The sequence below is a fragment of the Mirounga leonina genome, unplaced genomic scaffold (assembly GCF_011800145.1).
Source record: "Mirounga leonina isolate KUSES-001 unplaced genomic scaffold, KU_Mleo_1.0 Mir_197, whole genome shotgun sequence".
NCBI classification, from domain to species: Eukaryota; Metazoa; Chordata; class Mammalia; order Carnivora; family Phocidae; genus Mirounga; species Mirounga leonina.
Window position 1 is genome coordinate 1793062 of NW_023270494.1, and position 12446 is coordinate 1805507.

The following is a 12446-nucleotide window of genomic DNA, read 5'->3' on the forward strand; positions in this document are numbered from 1 at the left end:
CTCGCCGCCCTCGCGGCCGCCGTACGTCGGCCCCGCCCCCCACGGCGGCCGCGCGGGGCCAGGCGCCGCAGAAAGCGAAGCGCGTGCGGGCGAGCGGCCGGCGGTCCACGGGTTCGAGCCCGCCCCTGCAGGCCTCCGCGACCGTGGCGCGAGGACGCTGCCGGCCGGGCCTGCGCAGCCCTAAATGACGCACTTCGCGCGCCCTCCAGAAAGTCCCCCAGCTGTGCAGATGCAGACTCAATGTTCCAGGCTCCTGTTTAGGTGGGATCCTTGCAAGGTAACCGGTGGATAGCGTCCCTGGGCCGTCAGAAATCCTGCGCCCGAGCCACTGCCCCGTGGCTGGTGCTGACCACAAAGTGCTGCGTTTAGTGATGTGATAGTCAACCTGCGGGCTTCCAGGTGTCTCCTGAGAGCTATGGGCCGCCCACCCAGCCCTGCGCCCCGGTGACTCTGGATCCACCTGGCCTGCGGCTCAGTGCCCGGACCTGCTCGGCATGGCCCATCTCCACTTCTGGTCCCGTGTGCCCTGGCAGAAGCCTCCAGCCCTGGGGGATGAGAGCCTGCACGGGGCTTTCAGGTGGGGAGCCACTCACACCTGCCGCCCTGGTTCCCACTGTGTGTCCTGGCCGTGAGTCCCTGGTTTGGAGGGCACACTGCCTCTCACAGGACAGCACCCAGCCCTGTTGGGTCACCCCAGCTGGTCCTGTAACGGAGTCTGCAACGGGCCGGGCCACCGTCCTGGCAGCCCAGTGGCTCGTGGGCAGTACGTGCCCGAGATGAGCAATCCCGGGGAATGAGCCCCTTGCCTCACCTCCTTCTGCAAAATGACCTCCTTGGTCAGAAGCGGTGTTGTGTGGGCACGGGCTGGCCGGCCTCCGGCGCACTCCGGTGCTGCTCTAGCGGAAAGCCTTGTAGGCGGGAAGAGAAATCCGTATCCAGAGGAAGTGTCTATGCAGGGAGGACAAGTCACTGCCTCATGATGGAAACATCCTATTAGCCAACCTGCTGTCAGGTGGCTGGCTGGTCCCCCCAGGGAGCGGAGCTATTCCGGGGGCTCAGTGCTGTTGAGCGGCTGGGCACTCCGCAGTTGTTGGGGGCAGGCGGGCCTTGGTTAGGGGAAGTCTGTGTTGCTGAGCCCATAGCCTCTATCCCAGCTGCCATGGCCACTTCGTGAGCACTGGGAGGCAGGGGAAAGCCGTTCAGGGTGGTGACTCACGTCAGGTTTTGGCCATAAGGCCTAGAGCTCCATTTCTGTTCCACGAGGCCAGCACTAGTCTAGGTGGCTGCCCATGTATTTCATTCTGGACACCCCGATTAGCCAGAGTCCCTGTGAGAGAGCACTCCGTGCAGCAGTGTGTCCCAGCCTCCTATTAGGGTAAGGTCCAGCCTTGGTTGGAGACAGCGTGGCCACTGTGGGACCGTGCAGCCTGCCTGGGGCAAAGAAAGGTTCCAGCGGCTGAGAGCCAGAGCTGGTCTGCAGGAGAGCCCACCCCTTGGCCAGGAAACTCACTAGGGGGTATGTGGGGGCCACGGAAACTGCCCACCAGGGCTGAGAATCTTGCTGGGCATGGGACAGGCTGGAGGAGGTCCACCAGAAGCAGCCACAGGTGGAGGAGAAACTCACTGAAGAGCCTTCCCCTTGCTGGCCCGCAGGCAGTGCGCCGTAGGAAGAGAGAAGCAGCCTGAGACAGAAAGGGAGCCCCTCGCTCTCCCTGGCAGCCGCGTTGCTCCCGCACTCTGGCGAGGAAGCCCCATCAAGCTAGCCGGTGAAGGAGAAATGTCTGCGGGTCTGGCTCCCCCATCACGAGCGGCCAAAGAGAGAGCGAGTCCCCGGTCAGCCTTCACATACCGCAGTACCGATGGTCCGGGACTCCCGGGACCGGGTCATAAAAGGTGACACGGCCAGTGGAACTCACTTGGAACTCAGCCACCTAGTCGGCGGAGCCTAGTGGCCCGCAGCGCAGCCTGGGTGGAGAGGAACTGGCAGGCAGTGGCCCGTGCCAACCACGCGGCCACCGGCTTGCGCAGGGAGGTTTCTGTCCCCCGCTGGCGGGGCCACGCCAGCTAACGTTGCAGGGAGCAGGGATGCGCCTTTCCCGCGGACTCGGCCTAAACGGGAGATTCTTGAACTCGGCCCACGTGGTGGCTGGCTCCACAGCGACAGTGGACCGGAACGCTGGAGTAGGCAGGCGGGGGATTTGCAGCGTGTACTTCTTGGAATCCTGCACGGCGGGGCCCATTCTGCCCTCTGTTTCGGGCCCCCAGTCCTGGAACCAGCTCGGGCTGGGGGCAGGTGAGAGGTCGGACTCTGTTAGGTGCTTGGCGTCAGATCTCTCCTCACCCGATCTGGATTATTTTCTCAATGATCAGTGTGAGCTTTCCTACAACGTCCATCTTGTTCAGGCCTAGGGGCACCTGACCAGCTGCAAGTCCAAGACCAATGCCGAAGAGTCCGGCACTGTCCCTCGTGACCACTGCTCCCACAACCCTGTTCTCCTGACCCCTGGGCCTGCCCCCTAGGGTGCCCAGGGGAAATCAGCACCTCCACCATCATTCCTGACCCACAGAGGGCTTTTCAAGAACGTGAGGTCCTCACCATGGGCTTCCTCAGGGCCCCTGTCAAGGTGCTTTGGGGACACAGCAAGGGACCCAGTGAGTGGGCTGCACCTGGCACATTCACAGCGCGTCCTTATCTCCCTAAGCCCCTGGAGTCTCCCCTATGTATTACACCAAGGGATTTCTGGCAGCTCAGCTGTGCTGCGTTTAGTCCAAGTTTCCAGCAACAAAGGGGCAAAGTTTGGAGGAGGTCAAGGAAAGGCCCTCGCTGGTGAAAGCAAGAGGTGGGGCCCCGAGTGTCTGGAAAGAGCACCCATGTGGGCCCGCTGTGGCTCTCTGCTGTGAGTCAGCAAAATCTTGGTATTCTTGGGCTGGGGTCTGGAGGAGAATCGCCTCCCCGAGGCAAGTGACTGCCTCAGTGTGGTCCCCACGGGAGGGGCTGTCTCAGGGAGGAGGGTCCCCTGTGCTGGCGGGCCAGGCTTTATGGGCTTAGCCCCGTGGGCGGGGCAAGGTCCTACCACCCCGGGGTCTCCGTCCTCACTCCTCTCCGCGCTCCGATCTGGACCTGGCGGGGTGGAGAACCCGCTGTCTGTGGGAATCCTGCCAGCCCCAGGATGAAGCTGGGGGAGTGGTTTCCAGATACAACGGTCCTGCCACAAGAAACCAGATCTTCTTTCATAGTAGTCCAACAGATTTTCCGATTTTCTGGTTCTACCCTGGAACTGAGAACTTAAAGCTTGTCGTCTTAAAAACATCATATTCTCCGGGGAAGTCAGAAATCGCTAGCCCGCCCCACTGTTTCCCCAGAACGCTGCTTTGCAGCTGCTTCTCGGGCTCCCAGAACCGGGCTTTCAGGAAACACTTGCTGCCAGCGAGGCATAGACACGTGTCTTGACATAGCTCGCGGCGGCCACCCATCCCCTGTTCTTCACAGGCTGCGTGAGTCCGCTCGGGCTGCCGTGACAGATCGGCACAGACCGGGCGGCCGAAACAACAGAATCTCATTGTCTCTCAGTCTGGAGGCTGGAAGTCGAGGTGTGGGCAGGGAGAGTTCCTGTTGAGGCTCTGAGGGGGCCCCTGCTCCGGGCCTCTCCCAGCCGCTGAGTTAGGGTTAGGGTTAGGGTCAGCCTTTGCATCTGCACCTGCCCCCTTGTGTGCGTGTCTGTGTCCCGATTTTCCCTTTCCATAAGGTACCAGTCTTATTGCATCAGGGCCCATCCCAGTGACCTCATTTTATCTTAATTACCTCTGTAGAGACCCTACTTCCAAATTACATCCCATTCAGAGGAACCAGGGGTTAGGACCCACCACGCAATAATGAGATCATCACTTCCTGTAACCTATTGTGGATTTCTGCCTTTGAAGCTCTCTCCTGGAATGACCTGTGATACGAAGCACTGCATCACCCACCTTTGCTCGGGGCACCTCTCTGGGCATTTCAAGCCCAAAGTGTTTAATACAGAGAGTCAGCACTTCTAAACCACTGACAGGGTGGCAGGAATGAAGGTGGAGGGTCCCATCACTGGATCTTGGGGGGCACAGAGACTGCGGCTTGCGTGAAGTGCGTGCTCAGTGACCGCGGCCTCCAGCCCGGGGTGTGCTGCACCATCTCACCTGCCAAAGCCCCCCAGCTGGCCTGTGGCTGCCGGGGGTGGGGTGGCGGGGGGGCTCAGGAGAATCCTCCTGTGGGTGGAAAGTAGCCCAGAATCGCGATGTGACTTCCGGGGAAGGTGTCAATGGGGAGGTGGCGTTGGGGGTGGCCATTGCACGACGCGCAGACCCAGGGGACGTTGGTATGAAAACATGGCCCTTGTAGGGGGCCACCATCAGCAGGGCTGCTGGAGGCCTGGTAGGGTGCTGGCGGCCCCCATGGAGTGACCCCGGGCCTTCTGGTGCAGATGACATAGCTGCACTTGAGACAACTGGGGAGCTGGCTGCGTGGGACCAGCGCGGGAAGCCATCTGCGACTTCTCCTCTGTCCACCTGCTCTCCATCCTCCGGTCCTGGCTCCCCGACAAGAGCTCTGATTGGCTTCCCTTCCGGGGCCAATCGGCCGTGGCCGTGGAGGGGAAGGGAGGCTGATTGGCTGAGCCTGGTGTCATGCCCGCAGCTGAGCCAATCCGCACACAGGAGGGCGGGGCCCACGGGAGGCGGGCGCTCCCACTCACGTGCGCTGAGCGGAGGGAATTTTCCTTCTCCGGATCCGCGACGCCGGCTGTCCCGCGACCGGCCTGCCTGGGGGCTGTGGGTCCGGCTCACCCCCGGCTCGGGCCAGGACACCCCGGCGGAGGCCGAGCTGGGGGCTGGCTGGTGGGGTACAGGTGCACTTCGGACACGGGGCCATGCGGTGTGTTAAGAGTTTTCAGGGGTCCTGGGGGTCAGACTAAGGAGGCACTGACAGAAACAGTGGCCGAGCCAAAGAACACCCTGGAAGAAGTCAGAAGAATCCGGGCAAATTTCCAGGGATTGGGTGTGAGCTCAGGAAATGTGTTGAAGACACCGGTGGGGGTGTTGGCCCTACCCATTGCGTGGACACTGGAGCAGCCCGGGGGGTGGCCTGTAGGAGCCCCCAGGGCAGACATCCTTGGGAGGGCTGGGGAACGGAGGCAGCTCTGAGAGTTTGGGGCTGCAGGGGGTAGGCCCAGGAGAGACTGCAGGGAGGAGGCCCGAAAGGGACTGCAGGGGGAGGGCCAGGAGGGACGGCAGGGAGGCTGGGGAGAGGCTGCAGGGGGGAGGCCCAGGAGGGGCTGCAGGGGGAGGGCCAGGGGAGGCTGCAGTGGGGAGGCCCAGGAGGAACTGCAGGGGGGAGGCTGGGGAGAGGCTGCGGAGGGAGGCCCAGTGCAGGCTGCAGGGGGGAGGGCCAGGAGGGGCTGCAGGGGGAGGGCCAGGGGAGGCTGCCTTGGGGAGGCCCAGGAGGAACTGCAGGGGGGAGGCTGGGGAGAGGCTGCGGAGGGAGGCCCAGTGCAGGCTGCAGGGGGAGGGCCAGGGGAGGCTGCAGTGGGGAGGCCCAGGAGGAACTGCAGGGGGGAGGCTGGGGAGAGGCTGCGGAGGGAGGCCCAGTGCAGGCTGCAGCGGGGAGGGCCAGGAGGGGCTGCAGGGGGAGGGCCAGGGGAGGCTGCAGTGGGGAGGCCCAGGAGGAACTGCAGGGGGGAGGCTGGGGAGAGGCTGCGGAGGGAGGCCCAGTGCAGGCTGCAGGGGGAGGGCCAGGAGGGGCTGCAGGAGTGAGGCCCAGCAGAGGTTTGGAGACGGGAGTGGAGACACCGAACCGCAGCAGGTCAAGTGTGGAGACACATCCTTTAGGGCCTTGAGAGAGGAAGAGATGCGGGGCCGCAGGGGCATCCACTTCCTTCCTGGAAGCCTCGCGCGCGGCTGTGCCGGGCTGTGGTCGGGCAGCGGCGAGCCCCGCGGCGGCCACGCGGTGGCGCTGCAGGACAGCCTGGCGGCCACGCGGCACGGCCGACGCCTGGACGTGGCCGGCTCCCCGCGGAGGCCCCGTCCTGGGCACCTGCACCCAGCATCCCCGCGCCCCCCACCCCAGCACGTCGGCACGCGGCCCTTCACACCCCTGGGGGTCCTCGCAGGAAGGATGGAGAGCTTCCTGGACCGGGACGCTGTGCTCAGTCCGCCCGCCCGGGGGATGTCATCGTCTGTCCGCGCATCACCGGTTCACGTACTCCTTCAATCATCCATCTATCCGTCCACTCATTCGGTGCCCACCGCGTGCAGGCCTTGCTCTGGCTGCTGCCGTGGGTTTGCATCAGGCATGGGGTCTCGGGATGGCAGGCTGTCCTGGTGGGGGTGTGGCATCTGGTCTCAGGAGCACAGACACTGGGACAGTGTGGGAGCGGGGACAGGGCCTCGGGCTCGTCTGATTCTGATCCTCTGCTCGTCGGAGCCTCCTGGCCTTACCTGGGGAAGGGCTGATCTCACCTGGATTCGTAAAGGTGGCTCAGCTGCTCCCCCGAGGGGGACGGGGTGGCGGTGGGAAATGGCCCTGGAGACCACGAGGGGCCGCCCTGGTGAGAGCAGGTGGGGGGGTGGAGGTGCTCACGAGAGAGGCGTCCGGGACCAGCAGCTGGGGGGTAATCACGGCAGACACACACCGGTCTACACCAGTCCCTGTGAGGGGACACGGGGAAACAGCACAGAGGGACTGGTCGCCCGCCTGATGCGGAGCTGGACTCTGAGCCCCTGGCCCCAGTGGGGGAGGGGCGGGGGGTGACGGTGGCCTGGCCGGGGGCGTGGGGAGCAGACGGACACGTGCCTAGCAGCTGCTGCCTGGGGGGTGGCCCCAGGGGCTGGGTGCCGAGCTGCTCTGCTCAGGCAGCACCCACATGCCGTGGTCTCAGGCCCAGGAAGGGCGTCTGGGAGTGGGGGAGTAGAGAAGGGGCCTGCAGGGCGGGGGGTGAGGGCTGGGCGGGGCTGTCCCTCAGCTGTGCCGCCGCAGGGGCTGCAAGGGCCAACAGGGCCAGAAGCGCCCTTGGGTGTCCCCTCCACACGGTGCCAGCGCCGCCCTGAGTGCCCAGGGAATGCCCGGCACGTCTGAGACCAGGTCACAGAAGCCCGGGGGCCGTGTCCTGACGGCTGACGGCAGCCCCACAGAGGGGGCTCGGAGCCAGCAGCCCCCGGTGGCCGCTCAGCACCCTGACCCTCACAGCTGAGGCGCCGATGCGCTTGCGGTTAGTGGCTGGGCTGGGCTCTGTTCCGCGGCCGGGGGTAGCAGGTGCCCTGCCACGACCCGCCCCGAACTCGGCGCTCAGAGGCCGCCTAGCTGCCCGCCAGGGGTCTTAGGGCCCCTCGCAAGCTGGCCTCGCGGCTGTCGGTGGGAGGGCTCCCCACTGGGCTGCCCGATCGCCATGCCGCTTCCTCTAGAGCCGGTGATCCGAGGGCCTGGTGCCAGGGCTGCCGGCTTCGTGCCCCCAGCGGTCGCAGGGCCCTGAGATGCCTCCAGGTCCTTGTGTCCCCAGGTCCCAGGCTTATCAGCCCCACGAATCCCTGCAGCCCCGCCCTCCCTCTTGACGTGCGCAGACCTAGGGGAGTTTCCTTTTCCCGCAAGCACAGTCCGGATTCAAACCCAGACCAGCCCAAAGCCCCGCTCCGGAGCCACGCTCTCCAGCCTCTCTTTGGGCATTTTATTGAGGTGACATTCACGTCACATACACCTCACTATTTTAAAGCGAACAATTCAGTGCATTTAGTGCCTTCACAAGATTGTGCAGCCACTACCTCTATGTAGTTCTAGAACATTCTCATCACCCCAGGAAAGCACTCCATGCCCCTTAAGTAATCCCTCCCCACCCCCCTCCCCCAGCCCCTAGTAACCACTGGTCTTTCCGTTTCTGTGGATTTGCCGACCCCCGGATATTTCATAAAAGAAGAAGTATATGATATGTGGCCTTCTGTGTCTGTCCTCTTTCCACGTCCGTCCACGTTGTGGCAGGTGTCAGTACTTGCTTTTTAGAGCTGAGGAATAAATACTCCATTGTGTGGTGAGACCACATTTTGTTTATTCGTCCGTCAGTGGACGCCTGGGTTGTGTCCACCTTCAGCTGTGAATAGCGCGGCCAAGAACATGCGCGCGCTGTATGGCCTGTGCGTTCCTCTGGGTAAGTGGCTCGGAGGGGAGCCACCGAGGAACGTGCTAACGGTAGGCTGAGCGCCGCGCTGCACCGAGCATGAGGACCCCCTCCACCTCCCGGCCACACTAGCCACGTGCCGTCTTCGGGATTCTGGCCGATTCGTGTCCATTCCCGGGCTCTCCATCCTGCTCCCCTGGCCGGGCCGCCCACCCTCACCCCAGCACCGCCGTTTGGATCACCGTAGCTTTGTAGTTAAGTTTTGAAACACGGAAATGCAAATCCTCCAAGTTTTTCATTACTGTTCTGGCTATTTTGGGGGTCCTTGCAATTTCATATGCCTTTGAGGGTTGGCCTTCCCACTTGTGCAAAAAGGTGATGGGGGTTTTGGTAAGGATGAGATCGCTGTGGAGTGTGCCACCGATGTCCACTGGGCCCTCGTGCCCCTGTGTGCTGGGGCCAGCTCTGCCTTCCGCGACGTGTGTGGTCCTCGGCGTGTAAGTCTCCACCTCCTTTGTTAAATCTGTTCCAAGGTATTCTGCTTGCTTTGTAAATGGAATTGGCATCTTCATTTCCTTTTCGGGCTGCTCCTTGTTGGGGTGCCATTTGCCCCCAGTCCAGAAAGTTCTGGTACATAGCAAAAAAGAAAACCGCACATGGTGTCCGCTCTGTCCTCGGCTGTAGCTGTTGCTAGCCTCCGCCCCCCTTCCCTGGGGAGCCCGGGGTCCTGTGCGTGGCTGGGGCTCCCTCAGAGCCAGCTGGGTCGCTGGAAGGGCTTGGTCTGGGCCCTCCAGTTAGGAGAAAGCCGGGCTCAGAGCGAGTGTTGGGGGGTGGGCTGTCATGGTCCCCGGGGCCCCTCTCCTGCGGGGCAGGACCACGGCACAGTGCTGGGAACAAGCTCTGGGCCTGGCTCCTACTGGTCTCCCCCCAGCCCCTTCCCACCATGGTCGGGGTCCACTCTGGGAGGCCCCAGTCTTGACTCCCACGTGGAGGGGTACAGCACCGGCCGGCTCTGCTGCCCACCCAGATCAGTGCTCCATTCTGGGGTGGTGGCTTGTCCCCCTTAATGCTCCTCTTTCAAAACTCCTTCTACACAGTGGGCAGCGCCTGGGTTGGTTCATCTGCATCCTTGGCCGCCTGTCCTGTTAGGTCTGGTGCTGCCGACCAGCTGGACAGTCCTCCCTGGAGGTCCCTTGGGCTGAGGCTCTTGGGTGAAGCCTCCTCACTCCCTGCCTCTCCCAGCGCTGGGGTGCGGGGGGAAGAGATGGGAGATGGGCCTCTGCCTCCCGACCCCTTGTGCCCCGCTCCATGTGCCATGCCGTGGGGCCAAGCAGTCTGCTCATTGGTACAGGTGGGTGGCTGCGGTGACCCTGGCTCCCTCCGTGGCTTCGTTCCAGTGGGGGCCTGGCAGGCGGGGGCCGTGGGGGCTGCCCTAACCCAGGATGTTCCGGCTGGACAGGTGGGTGGGGAGCGCAGCGCTCGCCCTTGGTCCTGTCTCGGAGACATGAAGCCCACCCCTCACGAGTGGGTGAAGGCCCCGTCCGTCCAGGTGGAATGAAGGGGCTGTAATTGATTTCCTCCTCTTCTTTTTTTTTTTTTTTAAAGATTTATTTATTTGAGAGAGCGAGAATGAGAGAGAGAGTACATGAGAGAGGGGAAGGTTGGAGGGAGAAGCAGGCTCCCCGCTGAGCAGGGAGCCCAATGCGGGACTCGATCCTGGGGCTCCAGGATCATGACCTGAGCCGGAGGCAGTCGCTTAACCGACTGAGCCACCCGGGCGCCCTGATTTCCTCTTCTAGCCGCTGCTGCTGAGGAGGAGAAATTGAGAGAAACGGAGAGAAGGCCGCAAGTACCGCCCGGAAACCAGTTAGCTGAGGGCCTGACAACAGACAGTCGCTGAAACTCTCTCCGCAGCTCCCTCCTAAACCCTGAGGCCAGGCCACCCGCCAGGCGCGGGCAGGGCTGGCGAAGGGTCTCCCGCCCCCTCCAGGAGAAGGAGCTGATGGCCCCAGTTCCTAGTAAAGCCCTGAGGTCAAGCCCCTGGTTAAAAACTCGGAGAAAGATGGGTCCATGGAGGCTGCCCCCCTGCTCGCTGGGAATCGTAGGCGGGACGGGCTGCCCCCCCCCCCCCCCGCCCGCCCAGTAATTAATCCCCAAACCAGCTCTTCCCACACTCTCTACCGGGCCTTCCGTCCTGAGACTGAATGACCAGTGCACGCAGGTGTGCCCGCACACGTATGCACCCCGTGTCCCCGCGGTCACCCGGTGAGCGCGGGTCTGCTGTAGGGGCCTCTGCACCTCCCTGAGGATGAGGACAGCCTAGGGGATGCTCCCCAGAAATCTGACCCAGGACAGAGCTTTGGGCCACAGCTGCCCCGCGCGGTGGCTCCAGGTGGCCCAGCAGGACGACCCCACGAGACGCCACTCCCCGAGGAGGCTGCCGTCCCCTCCCTCGGGGCGTCGCGGCGCAGCGGGCCTGGGCCTGGGGCTGCGGGGGGCGCGGGGAACGAGTCGCCTGGCGGGCCCGCGTGGCCAACTCCCGCCGCGCATCCATCTTTCATTCTTAGGAGCGTCGGGTTTGCACTCAAGTCCTGGCGACGGAAAAACCGATGTTGACAGAAAATATTACTTTCTCTGCGGAAGCACGGGCGCGGGGAGGCTGGGTATATTTCTTGCAGAAAACAAACGTCGCCCGGTCAGGAGCTGCAGCGCTCAGAGCCCCAGGTTTCCATGGCGACGGCCGCCCTCCCCACCTGCGACCGGAGCGGAACAGGTGCTGCGCTCGGGGTTCGGCCTCTGCCCCGCGCGGCCTCCCCGGGGCTGATGCCCCCCCACCCCTTTCCCCCACCGAGGGCAGGACAGACCCTTTCCTTCCCATTCCGGCAGCCACCCACCTCCTCTTGGCAGAGGGTCCCCTGCATTTGGGGACTTTGCTTGATGGGGGTCTTTGACCCGAGGCTTGCAGACAGAGGGAGTGGTCGGCGGACTAAAGCCCCTGAAGGATGTCCGCGTCCTACCCTGGGGGCCGTGACTCTGGGGAACAGGGGCTAAGGGGATGTTGCAGGTGGCCCTGAGGCCAGGTCGAGGCTGCCTGTGACGCGGGAGATTGTCCCCCAGGGTCCTTAAAAGCGGAAGAGGGGGCAGAGAGCGTCAGAATCATGTGACCCGAGAAGCTCCTGGAGCCGGGGATGCGGCAGATCCTGGAAGCTGGGAAAGGCGGGAAAATGGAATGCCCCCGGGGCCTGTGGGGAACCCAGGAGCGTTTGCGGCCGTGGGGGTCTGCTGCAGCAGCCACGGGGGCTCGCACAGGGGTGTCATCAATCTGGGGGACCCTCAGTGCGGTTCCCAGGGCCTGGACGCCTTCTTTCCCAACTGCCCCTTGCTGCGGCCCCCGAGGACCCTGTCCGGAGCCCCCTGAGCCCACTCCTGTCGTCGCTGCCGCCCAGGTGCCCCTGCTGCTGGGGTGTGAGCATTCCCTCCAGAACAAGGACCCACACGGGGCCCCCAGAACCTCTCACCCCGGCAGAACCAACCAGCGCTTCCTGGGCAGTGATTTCTCCAGGAAGCCGGCCAGCCCCTCCCAGGGGGGCCCACAGCGGGCAGCGACGGTGACCTTGCGTCCTGGGAGCCACGTGGCCCCGTTTGCGGTGGCCGCCGCGTGACCTGAGTGCACCGGCGCCTCCTCTCGCTGCACCCCGGTGCGCCCAAACCTCCCCATCGCCCCCCGCCTGGAGCTGGTGTGCGTAACTCACCGGACCTGGGCTGCACCCCTGCCCCACGCAGCAGCCCCACCCTTGGTGGAGTGAAGGTCTCAAAGGGGCCTCAGTGTGAGGATGTCTGGGTCGCGACCCCAGTTGTGCCACCACCCAATGGACGTGGCTTTGGGCGAGTTACTTAATTCCCGGCCCCCACTTCCTGCCACAGGGGTGACAAGAACCTGTCCGCAAGCGGCGTCCAGGAAGCCACCCCCATGGAAGGATCGGGGACCCTGCATGACCCACTCGCGCTGCAGCCCGACTCGCGTCTTCACAGGCCGGAGAGCGTCGGGCGGGCGGTGGGGCTTCGCGGGGGTGACGCCCACGTGGAAGGCAACCCCGGGCCGCCGGGTGGGCCGCGTCATCATGGGGCAGGCCGGCCGGGGTCGGAGAGGACGGGGAGGCGGACTTGGCCCCGGAGGCTCCGGAAGGAACCGGGGCGGCAGCCCGCGCCCTCTGCGAGAGGCCCCGCCCCGGCCACGCCCACCAGCCCCGCCCCATCAGAAAAGGCCCCGCCCTCGACCCCGGCCCCCAACCGCCCCCCAAATGTCCCGCCCCG